The 15,882-nt window shown below is 40.2% G+C and overlaps 1 protein-coding gene across 4 annotated transcripts in view; it reads left to right on the forward strand.

Annotated features, from left to right (window-relative positions):
• P2RY6 (pyrimidinergic receptor P2Y6) overlaps nucleotides 1–15,882 on the forward strand; it is a 95,967-nt gene that overhangs the window by 68,194 nt on the left and 11,891 nt on the right. The window contains exons 3-4 of one of the 4 annotated variants that reach the window (XM_063431646.1): nucleotides 3,521–3,643; nucleotides 11,731–11,820. The exons of 1 other annotated variant lie outside the window; for it this stretch is intronic. The gene's annotated coding sequence lies outside the window, so the exon portion shown is untranslated. Of the gene's footprint in view, nucleotides 1–2,351; nucleotides 2,424–3,520; nucleotides 3,644–11,730; nucleotides 11,821–15,882 lie in introns of those variants that run through there. 2 more of the 4 variants (XM_063431664.1, XM_063431638.1) reach the window with 2 other exon arrangements.

Consider the following 15,882-nt stretch of genomic DNA (forward strand, 5'->3'; position numbering starts at 1 on the left):
TGGTTTTTCTTCTTTAAAATGTGTAATTTCATGTCAACTCTCTGTACTATCAATGTCAATAACATGATTCATTTTAACTCATTAAATATGGATGAATGTACATTCATTCACAGATCATGACTTGTACAATGCATTACTGTTTCTGTAGCTTTTAACTTTTACATTATTCTTATGGTTTTTAACATGTCGGTTACTTACACAGTTAATTGTTTAGGTCTAATGGCTAGCCCAGGATCACCGGTAAATGGTTAGAAAGCTGGGAAGGACATGCAGTAATATGCTTAATTAAAGTTAATTAAACATGCATATTGGTGAGTCCAGAAAGGTCCAGCCTCCACTTGCTGCTCATGTCCCCATAACTCTGAGAGTAGAGGTCTAGCAATAACTGTGGCAGCCTTTGCTTTAAATAGATTAAAGGATTGCTTCAATCCTTTTGGGGGGGTACTATCTGAAATGCTCTAATGGGCACTATTAATTAATATGCCCCCTCACCTCAATTTTGCCCTAAACCTGCAGTGAAAGATTATTAAATTTACTTAACTGGAATCCAACACCAGGCGAGTCTCTCGACTATGCCATCCACGCCTCCACACAATGTCAGCAGTGCTCGGTCGAGGTCCAGTCACGGGCTTCTCATAGTGAAACCTATGGTTTGGACCATTTCTTTGGCTCAGATGTATGTGTGCAATCTGAGACGGTCGAGGGGAGAGAGGGTGATTGGGAGGGAGGAACATAGGGACATTATTGAGGCTATATGGATGCAGGGAGGGTTCATCCTGGTGAGGGAAGGAGTGGACAACCATGATTTCCCTTGCATGTAACTCTGTATGCGCAGTTTCTAACGCTGTATGAGCAGTATGTCAAGCAGAAATGCAGCACATATAGATTCCTACCACCATAACCACTTCAAATCACCATGGTGATTGCAGTACCCCTTTAAAAACTTCCTATGTAATTTCTAATGACATAAATAGCTATCACTAGATAATTATGCAAGGCCTAGCCACTCACCCTAAAATGAGAGTGTGAGCTCTTTTGGGCACTAAACATCTTAGGAGGCACAGACTATGTCAAGACAATTATACCAAACTGCAAAGTATTAGAACCTACAGATAGGGTGTAACGTGCCCCCTTTTTTTTGTTTACCTGTGTAAGAGAGATGGATGGACACACACATACATTACTGAAACATATATCTGCCATCAGAAGATTGTATTAAATCAGCTTGCGATTTCTGCAATTGTAATGACATATGTGCAAGCCATCTTAAAAGGCCAGCAGCAGACATTAAATCTAAAATAAAGAAATTGTGTGATCACAGACTGCAAACAAATTACATTATTTTATTTTTTTTTAGAGATCAGATGTCCTTTGTTGTCTTTTAGACACTCTCTATCTTTTAATGTCACATTTATATTATATAAACCCTGCTACTGGACTCTGGATCAATGGAAACATGTTCTGTGGAGTGACAATTCACGCTTCTAAGTTTGGCAGGCTGGATGAGTTTGGTGTGGAAGAACTTGACTGTTCTGCACAGAGCCCTGACTCCCCCAATATAACACCTTGGGGATGAACTGGAACGGAGATTGTCAGGAAATGCTCTTTTGGCTGAATTGCCAAAAATTCCCATAGAAACACCCCAAAATCGTGTGGAAAGATTTTCCAGAAAAATGGATGCTGTTATAGCTGTAATACCTGAGCAGGCATTAGGTTGCTATGATAGGATCTGCCAAGAACTGGGTATATTGACATTGTGTCAGGTTTATGCATATACTGTAACTAAACCCACATTATTTTTGCCATGTTGCCTCTTGGGACACGATTACATGCACAAATATACACACACAAACACACTGACGCACAGAGACACACAAGGACACACATACTGACAGAGTGTGTCTGGCTGTGTGTATCGGAGACTGTGTTTCTGACAGTGACTATACTTGTATGTATGTCTGTCTGCGAATGTTTATCTGTCTGTATGTGTATCCGTGAGTGTGTTTAGAATGTATATCTGTGTCTAATAGTAGCGCCAGCTCTGTCTGCCACTGTAAAAATGGGCACCAACTGCAAACACAATTTACTACATACAAATGTTACAGGTTCGGGAATATACCCTAGGAGTCATGTGTACGGTGTTAAAGGATAAAAAAAACTCCAAGAGGAAGAGAGGCCATGTCCACTCATGTGGTACAGTGGTTGTGTGAGGTGTGTTTTAAACCTTGCAGTGATTTTCTATTTGGCCTATGTCCATCTAATTCCTGCCATGGTTCTTTTTACTGGCCTTGGTTTTTTGGTACCAAGAGCCAGATCTTTGACGCAGTCAGTATTTTCGGTTCCCTTGGCACCTGCACAGCGACTGGCTGTTCCTGTGATAGATCTGCATTGAGGACTTGGAAAAGCGCCATTTTTTGCGAATGGTACATCATCATTTAAATCCATCGATTTTATTATTTCCTGCAGAGCCTGGTAGGTGCGTTCATGTTTTAGATTATAGCTAATCGCAGATACAGCTCCAGGAGGATATAAAGTATTCTCTAAAGACTGCATGGAGCATAATTTCTAAATGATGCCATTATTCCCAATCACGGAATTGAGGGAAATGTTTCAATCAGTTACATTGCTCACAGGTGCAAAGACTGACACTTATTTATAAATGGAGAATTTAGACGCCATAGAGGGTCTTTGTCTCGTTTGGAAGATGGTCTTTGTCTCATTCTGGGGTTAATCATCTCAGTGATAACTAGAATTTTGTGCACTCAGCTCTAATTTCTGGTAAAATTTCCCTGCACAGAAGTTTCCTGGAGTAGAGTGATAGGGGTTTTAATCCAATTAATTTTGGGGATGGGGGGATAAAGTTTTACTCCCCTGAAGTGGATGCTTTTTAAATCACCACGGTGCCACAGATATGGCCTTCTACATGTCATGTACAGCCGTACCTTGATAGTGTTCAAAGTTGTATTCCTCGCACTATAGTCCCCCTCTTACTCTAGCCTCCCTCCCACCCACCCGTCCGTCTGTCTGACAGTCTGTCTTTCTTTTTGCTCTCTTGTTGTCTGTCTGTATTTTGTCTGTCCGTGTGTGTCGCTATGTATCTTTACAGAATCCTGTGCGTCCATGTGTCTGTCTATTTCTCTCTCTGTCTAGGTTTATGTATAGATTCTATTCTATTTTATCTCCAGCATCCCTTAATCTCATTATTATAAAATAATTAAATCAATCAGTCTGTCATCCAGCTCTGATGATGCTGCTGCATGGTTAATGTATTCCATAGCATTATCTGCATCTCCAGAAACTCTCGGCTTCTCCTGATAATAGCATTTCTAGATCCCCCCCTTCCCACTAAGCATTCTCTCCATCTCTTCCCTCTGTGATAAGTTCTGTTCTGCACAGTTAAGGATTTCAATACCTTGCGTTTAGACCTAGCCCACAGATCTGGTGGTAGGCAGCAAAATCTGTTTAAGACAGGATCAGATTTATTTATATTTTGATGTTATCTTTACCATTCTGTCCCTAGGCTTTAGGAATCCCCAGATTTACAATGGAATTGAACATGAATCCCCAGATTCAGACGACGTGAGATGGAGATTGGACCCCAGTATGCCCCACTGGCTGTGCAAAGGGTACATTCAATAAGGAGGTATGTATGTATTAATCATAATATTATTCTCATAATATAAAGTATTCTATTAATTGTCGTAAAGCACTGGGTGAGTGTGTTACACATTTACCCTGAAACTCTATCCTTTAACCCTCATAATCTATCAATTTACACCTAAGATACTGAGAATCTGCCAGATCATCGTGAGAATCTATTATTTTACAATTTTCCCTGAGAATCTGTTTATTCTCCTTGAGAATCTGTCTATCTGCCCTGAACACCTGCCCATTTACTCCTAGAATCTGTTAACACGTATAGCACAGCTAGCACTGTATCTATCTCTGTATATAAGCAGCTTTGTGTAACTGTGTGTATTGTATTTCAGTGTGCTAGCATTGTGTCTCTGTATATCAGTAGCTCTGTTTAACTGTGTGTATTGTATTACAGTGCTAGCATTGTATCTCAGTGTGTATTGTATTACAGTGCTAGCATTGTATCTCAGTGTACCAGTAACTCTGTGTAACTGTGTGTATTGTATTATAGTGCTAGCATTGTGTCTCAGTGTATCAGTAACTCTGTGTAACTGTGTGTATTGTATTATAGTGCTAGCATTGTATCTCAGTGTATCAGTAACTCTGTGTAACTGTGTGTATTGTATTACAGTGCTAGCATTGTATCTCAGTGTACCAGTAACTCTGTGTAACTGTGTGTATTGTATTATAGTGCTAGCATTGTATCTCAGTGTATCAGTAGCTCTGTGTAACTGTGTGTATTGTATCTCGGTGTATCAGTAACTTTGTGTAACTGTGTGCATTCCATTGTGGGCTACATTTCACATCCACACTCTGTCCCCCACACCATGCTAGGAGGGGGGGACTCAATATCATATCCCCGCTTTGTCTCCCACACAGTGCTGGAGTCCATAAAGAGCTTGGCCATACAGGCATGACATAGGGAGTATAGATGTGGGCTTTATTATGGCTGGAGAAGGGAAGAAGAGTGGTTTTGGATTGGAAATGGAGGAGTTTGAGAGAGAGCTGCCAAAGAGGGAATAGTAGACAAAATAAAAGGGGTTGTAGAGAGAAGAGAACTCCAAATGTGCGTTAACCATAAACATACCACACTGCTTACACAAATATACTCAAACCGTGTGCACATAAAATCTCATGTAACAAAAAAAAAAAAAAAAACATTGAAATAAAATAATTGCTAAAATACATAACTGTTTAACCATTTCTTGGAGCACTAGTTACATAGTTACATAGTTACATAGCTGAAAAGAGACTTGCGTCCATCAAGTTCAGCCTTCCTCACATATGTTTTTTGCTGTTGATCCAAAAGAAGGCAAAAAAAAACAGTTTGAAGCACTTCCAATTTTGCAACAAGCTAGGAAAAAAAATCCTTCTTGACCCCAGAATGGCAGTCAGATTTATCCTTGGATCAAACAGTTATTACCCTACATTGAAAGATTATATCCTTGAATATTCTGTTTTTGCAAGTATGCATCTAGTAGCTGTTTGAACATCTGTATGGACTCTGATAAAACCACTTCTTCAGGTAGAGAATTCCACATCCTGATTGTTCTTACAGTAAAAAAAACCTTTCCTTTGCCTTAGACGAAATCTTCTTTCTTCTAGTCTAAACACATGACCCCGTGTCCTATGTAAAGTCTGGTTTGTGAATAGATTTCCACACAATGGTTTGTATTGGCCTCGAATATATTTGTATAATGTTATCATATCCCCCATAGTTAGATGAGACAATTCAGTCATACGCATATTTTCTATTTAATAACATTAGATTTTATCCCATACCTACTGTACAACAGAATATTATGGGATAATTGGTTTATCCCAAAGCAACAGTCCAAATAATCACATTGGATGATTGGTAAATGTCAGGAATGTTTAGCTGGCTAGGATTGTATGGGAATTAGTCATTGGGAAGGACCCACAGGGGAGGGGAAAGGCTGTTTTTATTTTCGAAGCGATCCCAGATATCCCAGATTTGAGTGGACTTGGTTAAAGCGGCCGGTTATATAGAAGACATTTCTTCATAGTTACAAGTAGACTGTAGTAAGGCAGTTGTGCTGGAATCGGTGGAGTAATCGTGGGCATCCAATGTCTTGCTAAATAGTTTTTTGCTGCTACCAGCATGTGTACTATGACATTTTTTTCTGGTTTCCAAATATCAGTAAAAAAAAAAGTTTGTGGGAGCCATGGAAGGAAAATATCTGTTATATTTAAAATAAGTATTTGGATGGACTTCCAGAAGCTCATAACCCCAACACAATTGCAAAATGTATTAAGTAGGATACCATGTTCAGCAATGTATCTCCAGCAAGTAGAAGGAGTAGTCATATAAACCCATCGTGAGGGCACCATGTACCATCTGTATAATAAATTGTGACTGGTTTCCTGGTATGTGAGGCATTTGGAAACTCCTATAAAGCTGGTGGCCGCTAAATGGCACTGGTCACAAAATGTGGATTTTGAATCCACTTCCCATTGACAAGTGTATGTCGATTTCTCTGATCGATCGAGTTTTAGTAGTGTGTTGTAACATGTAGACAGAGGTGGAAATTGTTGGATTGAAGACAAGACACAGACTTCAACCACCAACTGGAATCGGGATAAAGTAGTAAGTAGGAGGACACGAGGACCACTTATTCTTTAGAAGAATGTGTTTAGTACACAAGTACATACATATGTTGTCAGGAGACAGTGGGAATGAGAGTTCTGAGATGATAATAGTTAGTCTTTAGACAACAGATGGCGGATTCTTGTGAGACTTGCTGAGGACCATCGGTGTGTCAGTAGGTCAAAAGCCATCCATTAAAGGAAAGATATACTAACACATCAATTTGTTGGAGATTGATACAAGTATTGGACTCCAAAAATGCCATATGCATACAGAATGGTTTCTTATAGAGAGAGCTATAGGAGCAAAGGGGATCGTCATTAATTTTTAAATTTCTATACCTCTATATAAGAAACCCTTAAGCATGATGTAAAACGCTAATGGTACATAGACTTTAATGACTAAGAGGTCAAATTGGAAAAAAAAACATTTTGTCATTACCTAAACTTTTAAATGTTCTTGTCAACTCTGCACAAAATTCAGTTTAGTAAGTGAATGGAATGTTCTTTGGTTGGACTAGCTGTGCTACTGATCAAAGTACTTAAAGGGACACTATAGTCACCAAACAACATTAGCTTAATGAAGCAGTTTTGGTGTATAGGTCATGCCACTGCAGTCTCACTGCTCTATTCTCTGCAATTTTTGAGTTAAATCACTTTGTTAATGCAGACCTAGCCACACCTCCATGCATGTGACTTACACAGCCTTCCTAAACACTTCCTGTAAAGAGAGATCTAATATTTAAACTTTCTTTATTGTTCAGTCTGTTTAATTCAGACTTTCTTACCTACTACTCGGGTCACAGTCTGCAAGGGCATACAAGAGCCTCCGATGTGTGATTAAAGTTCATTTTGCAAGAGTTAAGAGTAAAGTAAGTTACGATTTGAATGAAAATGAAACCCATTTTTTCATGTAGGCTGTGTGAGTCATAGCCAGGGGAGGTGTGTCCAGGGCTGCAAAAACAAACACAGTGAGACTGCAGGGGCATGATCTATACACAGACAAGACCTGCATTAAGGTTTTGGTAGGAACTAACCTCTGCATACCAAGAACACCCCAGAAGACTTGCCATTTTGGAGATCCTCTGACCCAGTCGTGTAGCCATCACTATTTGGCCATTGTCAGAGTCACTAAGATCTTTTTGCTTGGTCATTTTTTCTGCTTCCAACACATGAAATTCAAGAACAGACAGTTCACTTGCTGCCTAATATCTCACACCCCTTGACTGGTGCCATTGTAACAAGATAATAAATGTTACTCACTTCACCTGGCAGTGGTTTTAATCTTGTGCCTGGATCAGAAACTAATTCACAGAGAGGATGTATCTCAAATAGTCTTTTAATAGCTTTTAGTAATTAAAAAAAATTACAGTTTTGCAGTTTAGGTTAAACATCTCTAAAAATCATCACAGTTATGAAAGGATCTTATTTCTCTGCCGCCCAGTAGACATAGAATTAGATGGAAATCAGATTTATTTACATATTCACTTAATCAGCTCATCTGGTTATGAACATGTCGTTAAAGCTAAATCCATTTATTCTTGTGGTATTTGCCACTTCCTGGCTAAATAAATGATGACACTACACACCAGAAGCTAATCATATTATTTAATATTATATCATTTATTTTTTATCATTCCATTGTTAATTTACCCATTAGGCTAAGTAATATAAAATGGCACTTTCTTTTATAAATACATTTTAATTTATTTTAATTTTGTTTCAATGGTATTTGCATTTTGTGGTGGGAAGGATCGAGTTGTGTTCTTACCGACTCTCCAGCCTCGAAAATTATGCCATAAGAACTTTATTTTTTGAAGGGGCATGGGAGTAACTAAGAAATCTGTGCCTGTAGATATTCCTATGGGAAAGGATTGTGGTTGGCTGAGATAATCAATTCTGATGATGTCAGCCAAGGAGGCGGAGCAGCACCGGCAGACCCGCACAGCTCTGGAAATAAGGGGAGTTTTTATTATATTTAAGGGGGCTAAATAGGGATTTAAACACTATAGGGTCAGGAATACATGTTTGTGTTCCTGACCTTATAGTGTTCTTTTAATGATGAAAGCTTACTTCTCCAGATTTAAGTTGTGTTTTCCATATCTTCTATATTAACAATTATAAATTTGTGAGACTAAAATTAATTTAATGAGATGGAACTGGGTGCCTACATCTTAGCTCCCTGTCAATCATTGTTATACGCTCTGTCCTTTGCACCTGGCAGTCAGCATAGAGTAAGCAGACAGAGGAGAGGAGAAATGAAACAATGTTTCTGTTTCTTATGTTCATTTGCATTGTGTGCCCTGGCTGTGCCTTGTCTGTACTGGATTGTGATGTACTTTGCTGAATCTTTAGTATAAATTTAAAAGAAAATAAAGTTTCTGATGGAAATTGATAATAATAAGTAATTTTGAATGGTGCAAATTCCAGAGAAGTTATACTTTAAAGCTCTCTAGTATTTTGTTCCGTAATTAACGGTTAGCACACAATCTCTTATCTCTTACTATTTAAAAAAAAAAGCCACTACAAACTACAATATGCTCTCATTCATGTGTCCTTACATAGATAATGTGTGCGGAATAATCAGTTATATTAATCTGTTATCGTTAAATGGCTAAACACACTGAAAACAGATTGTGTGAAAGGTTAATGGACTCAATTCTTATTTTAAGATTACTGTTTATTTCCCATTATTTCCTACAATGCTTAAACAGCCCAGCAATTGCTGCCATTGTGTGTGTGTAAAATTGAGTGTTATGGAACCTCCAGTGCCACGGGTTTTTGGAGAGACTTGAAGGTCAGCCTCTCGCCCACAGACTACGGGCCTGGTCCCAAAAGCCCTTGAAAGGAGCTTGTGATGGTAACAATTGATTTACAAACTATGCATTGTTAGTTTGATAAATCTGCAGTGCCCTCTGCTGACTGAACAGTAATGTGTACATTTACATAATGCCGGTATGCAAAATTAGTGCAACCAAATAAGTAGTGAATGGTACATATTATTGGTTTTTATTGTGTTTAAAAAAAAAGTTACTTGTATTATATATTTCACCACATGTTTAAGGACAAGTCCCCAAAGGCTAGACCTTGTCCAAAAATAAAGAATTGTGTTAGTTCCAATAGGAACTGTGTGTTCTGGTTTGTTTCGGACCTGTTACCTGACTGCACTGATCCCGGGGATGTGTTAAGAAAGAGCTAGGCCTGAGAGCCAAAAAGGCCTTTGTAAAGGCAATAGTTGGTGGCAGCACAGGCAGAGATGTATCTGCATGAGGGAGGAACAGAAGAGGCAAAGGTAGAGGGAGCAATGCCTGCCTGGAAGGAGAGAGCTGCAGCCTGTTATGGTGGACGATGTCCTCAGAGACCTCAGTCAAGCTTCAGTGACTGGATCTAAAGTGCTCCAGAGTCACTGGTAGCAACGAGGAAGATGAGCTGGTGGAGGTACCCAGTTGGAGTACAGGAGCTCAGCTACATTGATCAAGAGCTGTAGAATTTTAAGCCACTTTGTGCTTCAATCCATATAAAAAATATTCTTTATCTTTTTTTTTTCTCACTCAAATTCTTTCCCCCAATTTTTCTTTATTATTTATTATGTATTTATTAGAGTTAAATATCTTTCACTATTTGTAAATTAGATGTTTGGCCCAGTAATTGGCTACCTCTGATACATACCCAGCTAGCTTCTAGTATGTTTTCACCTCCGTACACCATGTTTTGGTTAACTTAGGGGTTAGTGAATAACTCGCCCATCAATAGCATAGATTGGAAGATGTTTTCAACTCAATTATTTTTTTATTTTTTTAAATTCTTTATTTTCGTCACTCAGCTTGTTAAAAAGCAATACAATATGTGGGCTGTTGCCCTTGAAGTTCACATAGAGTAATACAAGCATAGTTAACGGGTGGTACATAGCATCATGCTGAGTGGTATTTTTTATTTTTTTTAAACTGTTAGTCAACAGATATAATACAATAAGGTAAGCCCCTCTGGGCACATGTATAAGGTATACTTAGGAACCGTATATCTCGCGTAAGCTTAAGTGCTCTAGGGAGAGGAAAGGCCCCTTCTGGGGATTTGCATCAGTAAGGTATCTTGGCTCTTTTGTGAGTAGTGGGGGGGGCAAGAAATCGGAGCCAGCGCTAGAGTGGATTTCTCTAACCTATGACCACGCTACGTGCGGGCCCATCTGCATATGGCTGCATTTAAATGATCATCGTCCATTCAGTGTAGCACACTCAGGCTGTGTTGCCTGCTGGCGTAGTGCGTCAAGACGATCTGGGTATAAATTCCCTTACTGTGGTGGGGTCTACCCGGGTCAAGGTGGTTGTGGGCTTCGTTCGCAGAGCCGTCAGGCCCAGCTGGCCTAGATGTGAGTCTAGATTTCAACTCAATTATTATGGCTTACATTTTGCAACTGGGATTTCAATTCAATCCTTCTCTGTATTAAAGGATAGGGTAACTGTGTGTGGCCACGTGTAGTAGATCAGATGTGTCCTTCCTCTAAGTCTCTATCCTATATGGAAGGTTAGTATATTATCTGTAATTCACTTTGTTACTAAATCATTTCAATCCAAATCACCCTATTAAAATATGTATGAAATTATCTAGATATTCTACATGTTTTGAGGTACTATTACCTCTCAGCCTCTCCCACCAACATGTGTTACCTTAGTTGACATGTCAAAGTGTTATACATTTAGCTTGTTAAGGCCAATTTTAATTAACTCTGTGCTGCCCTTTACCCTACAGATAAATACTTTTTTTTGGCCAAGGTATTTCGGTCTCTATGTAAATATTTAAGACCTTATTTGAAATTTTACAAGATAACGGACACCATTTGGTGTTACAGCATACCTTCCAACTCCAGCATCCAGTGAGTCAGGATGCTGGTGGTGGAAGGGTAGTAAAGGGAGGGGGGTGGTAGGCATTGACAAAATCGTATCACTGGCTCTGCCCAAAAGCAAGCAGGTCCTAGTGCCTTAAATATAGTGTGAGCGGATCTAATGATGCACTCACGCTATGCTTGTTGGGGTCAGTTCCCTGGTGTCCCCAAAAGCAGGATAGCGAGATGACAGGACAGAGAATCAGGACTGTCCTTCCAAACTCGGGACAGGTGGGAGGCTTGCTATAAGGACCTCAGGGTGACTTTTATCTGTAATGGATGAATAGATAAATGAAAAATTAAATCTCCATTTATTTATATAATTTAAACCTTATCATACCCAGCCATGACATACACACCCCTTCCAATATTCTAGACAGATCCAGTAAAAGAAAAGAGATTAGAATGATCACATTTTTCTAATTGTGTTACTTCATGCAATATCCATTTATATTATGGAATTATAGATGCCTCCAGTCATTGAGAACTGTGCTTAAAAATAGAATATCGTTTTGTTCCCTTGTCAGTCTTGCAAGAGGTTAAAAAGGGAAGTCTCATCTCTTATAACAGAGAGGCAGTTTCATTTTGTCATTATATGTCATTTTTAGGAACTAAGGATTAAATCCGCTGTCACACAGACACAAGGCGGCAAGACGGATTGCTACTCCCAGTACCCAGCAAAATCACATTTTATCATGGTAATTATGGCTTTACATTCTGCTATAGGTAACATTTAGAAAGGTGTTTGTTTTTTTCAGAAATAGTGGAAAAGGCGTGATATTATAAAATCAGAGCAATTGCTAATTTAAAATGTGTTTTTATTATGTGTAGGTTTTAATTAAATATTTTTCTTTTCTTTTTAATGTTTAAAAAATTCCCAGGTCTAATTTTTCGGATCTGTTTTGTCTATGCCGTTTAATATGAAAAAAAAAAACATGAAAGGAAAATGTTAGTCGACAAAAATATATATTTATTTACAAATGTGGCATTATTGGCATTGATTATCAAATAGCAAATTAGCTATCAGTTGATAATTTGTTGATAATTTGATAATTGTAAAGTTGGTAATGTGTTGCTCATTAAGGGTTGTGTTTACCAAACAGTGAGTTCTAGTACTGTTGTTTAATACCCCTCAGTGAAGGGCTATTTAAAAAACGAACGAAATACAAATGATAAAAAACCAAATAACATGGCATCTGTATTGAAGGATACTAGACCAGACAAATTTCTGTCCAGATCCTTCTCACCATCTCCTGCTCCCTTCTGGAGGCTGTTTAGGTGCCCTGGGCAGATGGGTCCAAAAGGATGGTGCTGTTATTTAATACCCCTCAGTGCAGGGCTATCAGACTGACCAGAGTCTCAGCCACACGTCTTGTCTCTCAGCTAGGTGAGGACCAACACTGGAGGTACGTGTGTCACATGCAAGTGGTGCTAGTGATGTATTGCTGACCATTTTTAAAAATTAAAAAAATAGTCAAAAATATACACGTATCATGTGCAGGTGGGCTTTGTGCCAGCCACGTATAGTAATTCAGGGAAATGTATTTGTTCTCATGTCAAAACTGATGTTTCCGTAGTTTTTAAAGAAAAGTATTCCTTGAGTTTAGAAAGTGTAAGCATTTTGTGGGCTGGTACGATGCATCTTGTGAGGTGGTGCGGTGTTTGTGGTGAGCGTAAAGCCAGTATTTGTAAAAAGCTTTCAGTATACACAGTTGTACTCCAAAAGTAATGGAAAGAAGAAATACAACTCTACTACTGGTATCAGACATCTCAGAGCTAGAAAAGTACCGGTCCACATACTGGGGGAATCTGCTGTCATGGAAACGGGCTATATTTTAGATAACAATCAGAACTGTGATTTTGGTGAGCGATGTTCTTGTAAGATATATTCTTACCAATATAGCAACCCTTTTACAAAAATAACACTTACTATTCTCAGCCAAAATGAAGCCAAGTTTTTTATATCTTTGCATTGGAAAAATTCTGTGTTCACCGGTAGCTCTCAGGTTTATTCAATAAGCAACGAATTGCAGTGAAATAAGTGGCAAAATTAAGGCTATAATATGCAAGCTGTGAATGCAGCATTGTTTGCTTATTTTTTATTTTTATTAAGAGGAAACAGTCCGTTTGGGAGACGACAAGTACAAGTGCAAGAAGACTAGATTAGAATAACAATTATTACTGTCATTTTTGTAATAGAGGACACGTTTTTTTTTACCCCCAAAACTACTTGCATTCTATAGTCTGAATGCGTATATATACTGATAGCGAGTATATAGACAGCCATTGGCAGGAACAGTGAATTGATCAAAGATCTCCCTCACCAGGTTAGTGCCGGCTTCTACTGCTGGATGGAAGCCCAGGAGGTTCTTAGTATGTACTTCCGCTGGGAGCCGACTGCGAGAATTCCACCCCTGAGCCGCGGCCTGTCAGAGTATTGGTGCGGATTGTCATAGCAATACCCTAATGCCACATAGAGCGGCACACAATGCACTACTCCACAAATCTACACACACACACTGCAAACACTATACATAGACCTCCTCCCTTACAAACACTGCATCCACTACACGCACACAATTCATTAACTATATACACACACCCTGCATCCCCTACACAGACACAATGCATTCACTATACACACACCCTGTATCCCTTACGTTCAATACACACACTGCATCCACTACACACACACTGCATCCACTACAAACACTGGATTTCCTACACACAAACCATATCCTTTACACACATACACTACATGCCTTAACCCCTCAAGGACCAAACTTCTGGAATAAAAGGGAATCATGACATGTCACACATGTTATGTGTCCTTAAGGGGTTAAACACATATAACTTCCTTTACAAACACACTATATATCCCCTACACACATATCACATCCTCTATGCACACACACTACATCTCCAAACACACGTACACACTCTCTACATCCCCAATACCCACACACAATACATCCCCTATTTACACATATACTACAGCTCTAAACACACACATACACACTCTCTACATCCCCTATATAGACATATACTACAGCCCTAAACACACATCACATCTCCTATACACATAAGCTAAAGTTCCCGCCAAATGAACACTTAAAGGTTTCAACTACATATACTCAGGGGCGTATTAGCCGCGAGGCAAACAAGGCATTTGCCTTGGGTGGCATTTTCCAGGGGGCGGCAAAAAACGCCGCCCCCAAATGCCCAAGGCAAATGTCTTGTTAGCCTTGCGGCTAACAGACATGCTGGGCTGGTTGCTGGGCGGCCGGCGAGGGAGCTCTTCCCCTGAGCTCTCTGCTCAGCTCCCTCGCGCGCCGCCCGCAGAGTGAGACTGGGAGCCGGAATATGACGTCATATTCCGGCTCCGCCTCCCAGCCTCACTCTGCGCGCGGCGCGCGAGGGAGCTGAGCAGAGAGCTCAGGGGAAGAGCTCCCTCGCCGGCCGCCCAGCCTGCCCGCCAGTGCCTCCCTGCAGCCACTGGACCACCAGGGAATGGGAGAACCCCCCCACCCCCAGCATTCCCAAAGGTAAGGAGGCGGAGGGGGGGAGTAAATAAAAAAAAAAATGTGTTTATGTGAGTGTGTGTGTCTCTGACTGTGTGGGTCTGTTAGTGTGTGTGTGTGTCTTAGTGTTTGTCTGTTAGTGTGTGTGTGTGTGTGTGTGTGTGTGTGTGTGTGTGTCTGTTAGTGTGTGTGTGTGTGTCTGTTAGTGTGTGTGTCTGACTGTGGCCGACAGTGTGTCTGTTAGTGTGTGTCTCACTGTGTGTGTCTGTTAGTGTGTGTGTGTGTCCGACTGTGTGTGTCTGTTAGTGTGTGTGTCCGACTGTGTGTGTCTGTTAGTGTGTGTCCGACTGTGTGTGTTTGTTAGTGTGTGTGTCTCACTGTGTGTGTCTGTTAGTGTGTGTGTGTTTGTTAGTGTGTGTCTCACTGTGTGTGTCTGTTAGTGTGTGTGTGTTTGTTAGTGTGTGTCCGACTGTGTGTGTTTGTTAGTGTGTGTGTCTGTTAGTGTGTGTGTCCGACTGTGTGTGTTTGTTAGTGTGTGTGTCCGACTGTGTGTGTTTGTTAGTGTGTGTGTCTCACTGTGTGTGTCTGTTAGTGTGTGTGTGTCCGACTGTGTGTGTTTGTTAGTGTGTGTGTCCGACTGTGTGTGTTTGTTAGTGTGTGTGTCCGACTGTGTGTGTTTGTTAGTGTGTGTGTCCGAATGTGTGTGTTTGTTAGTGTGTGTGTCTCACTGTGTGTGTCTGTTAGTGTGTGTGTGTCCGACTGTGTGTGTTTGTTAGTGTGTGTGTCCGACTGTGTGTGTTTGTTAGTGTGTGTGTGTGTCCGACTGTGTGTGTCTGTTAGCTAGTGTATGCGTATCTGTCAGTGAATGTGTGTGTATTTAGAAGGCGGGGCAGGGGGAAGGGTTGGGTGGGGGTGGCGCGCGCGGGGGGGGGGTGTCTGAGTTTTGTCCTGCCTAGGGCAGCACAAAACCAAGATACACCACTGCATATACTTAACTTTAACCTTAAGTAAAAACATTGCAAATAAATTCCAATTTAATCCAACAACTAGCAGCTGCTCCTCCCTTTGTGTAGCCCCATGGAGCAAAAGCGCAGCTTAGCGGAAAAGGGCCTTGACAGGGGTTAGGAGGCGGGCTTAGGAGGAAGGAAGATAGGAATGGAGTTATGGGTAAGTGGGCTGGCTATTTAAATAGGCAGCCATTTTAGAGCAATCACTTTTCATTCCTACCTGGCTGAGTTT

The sequence above is a fragment of the Pelobates fuscus genome, chromosome 1, assembly GCF_036172605.1.
Source record: "Pelobates fuscus isolate aPelFus1 chromosome 1, aPelFus1.pri, whole genome shotgun sequence".
NCBI lineage: Eukaryota > Metazoa > Chordata > Amphibia > Anura > Pelobatidae > Pelobates > Pelobates fuscus.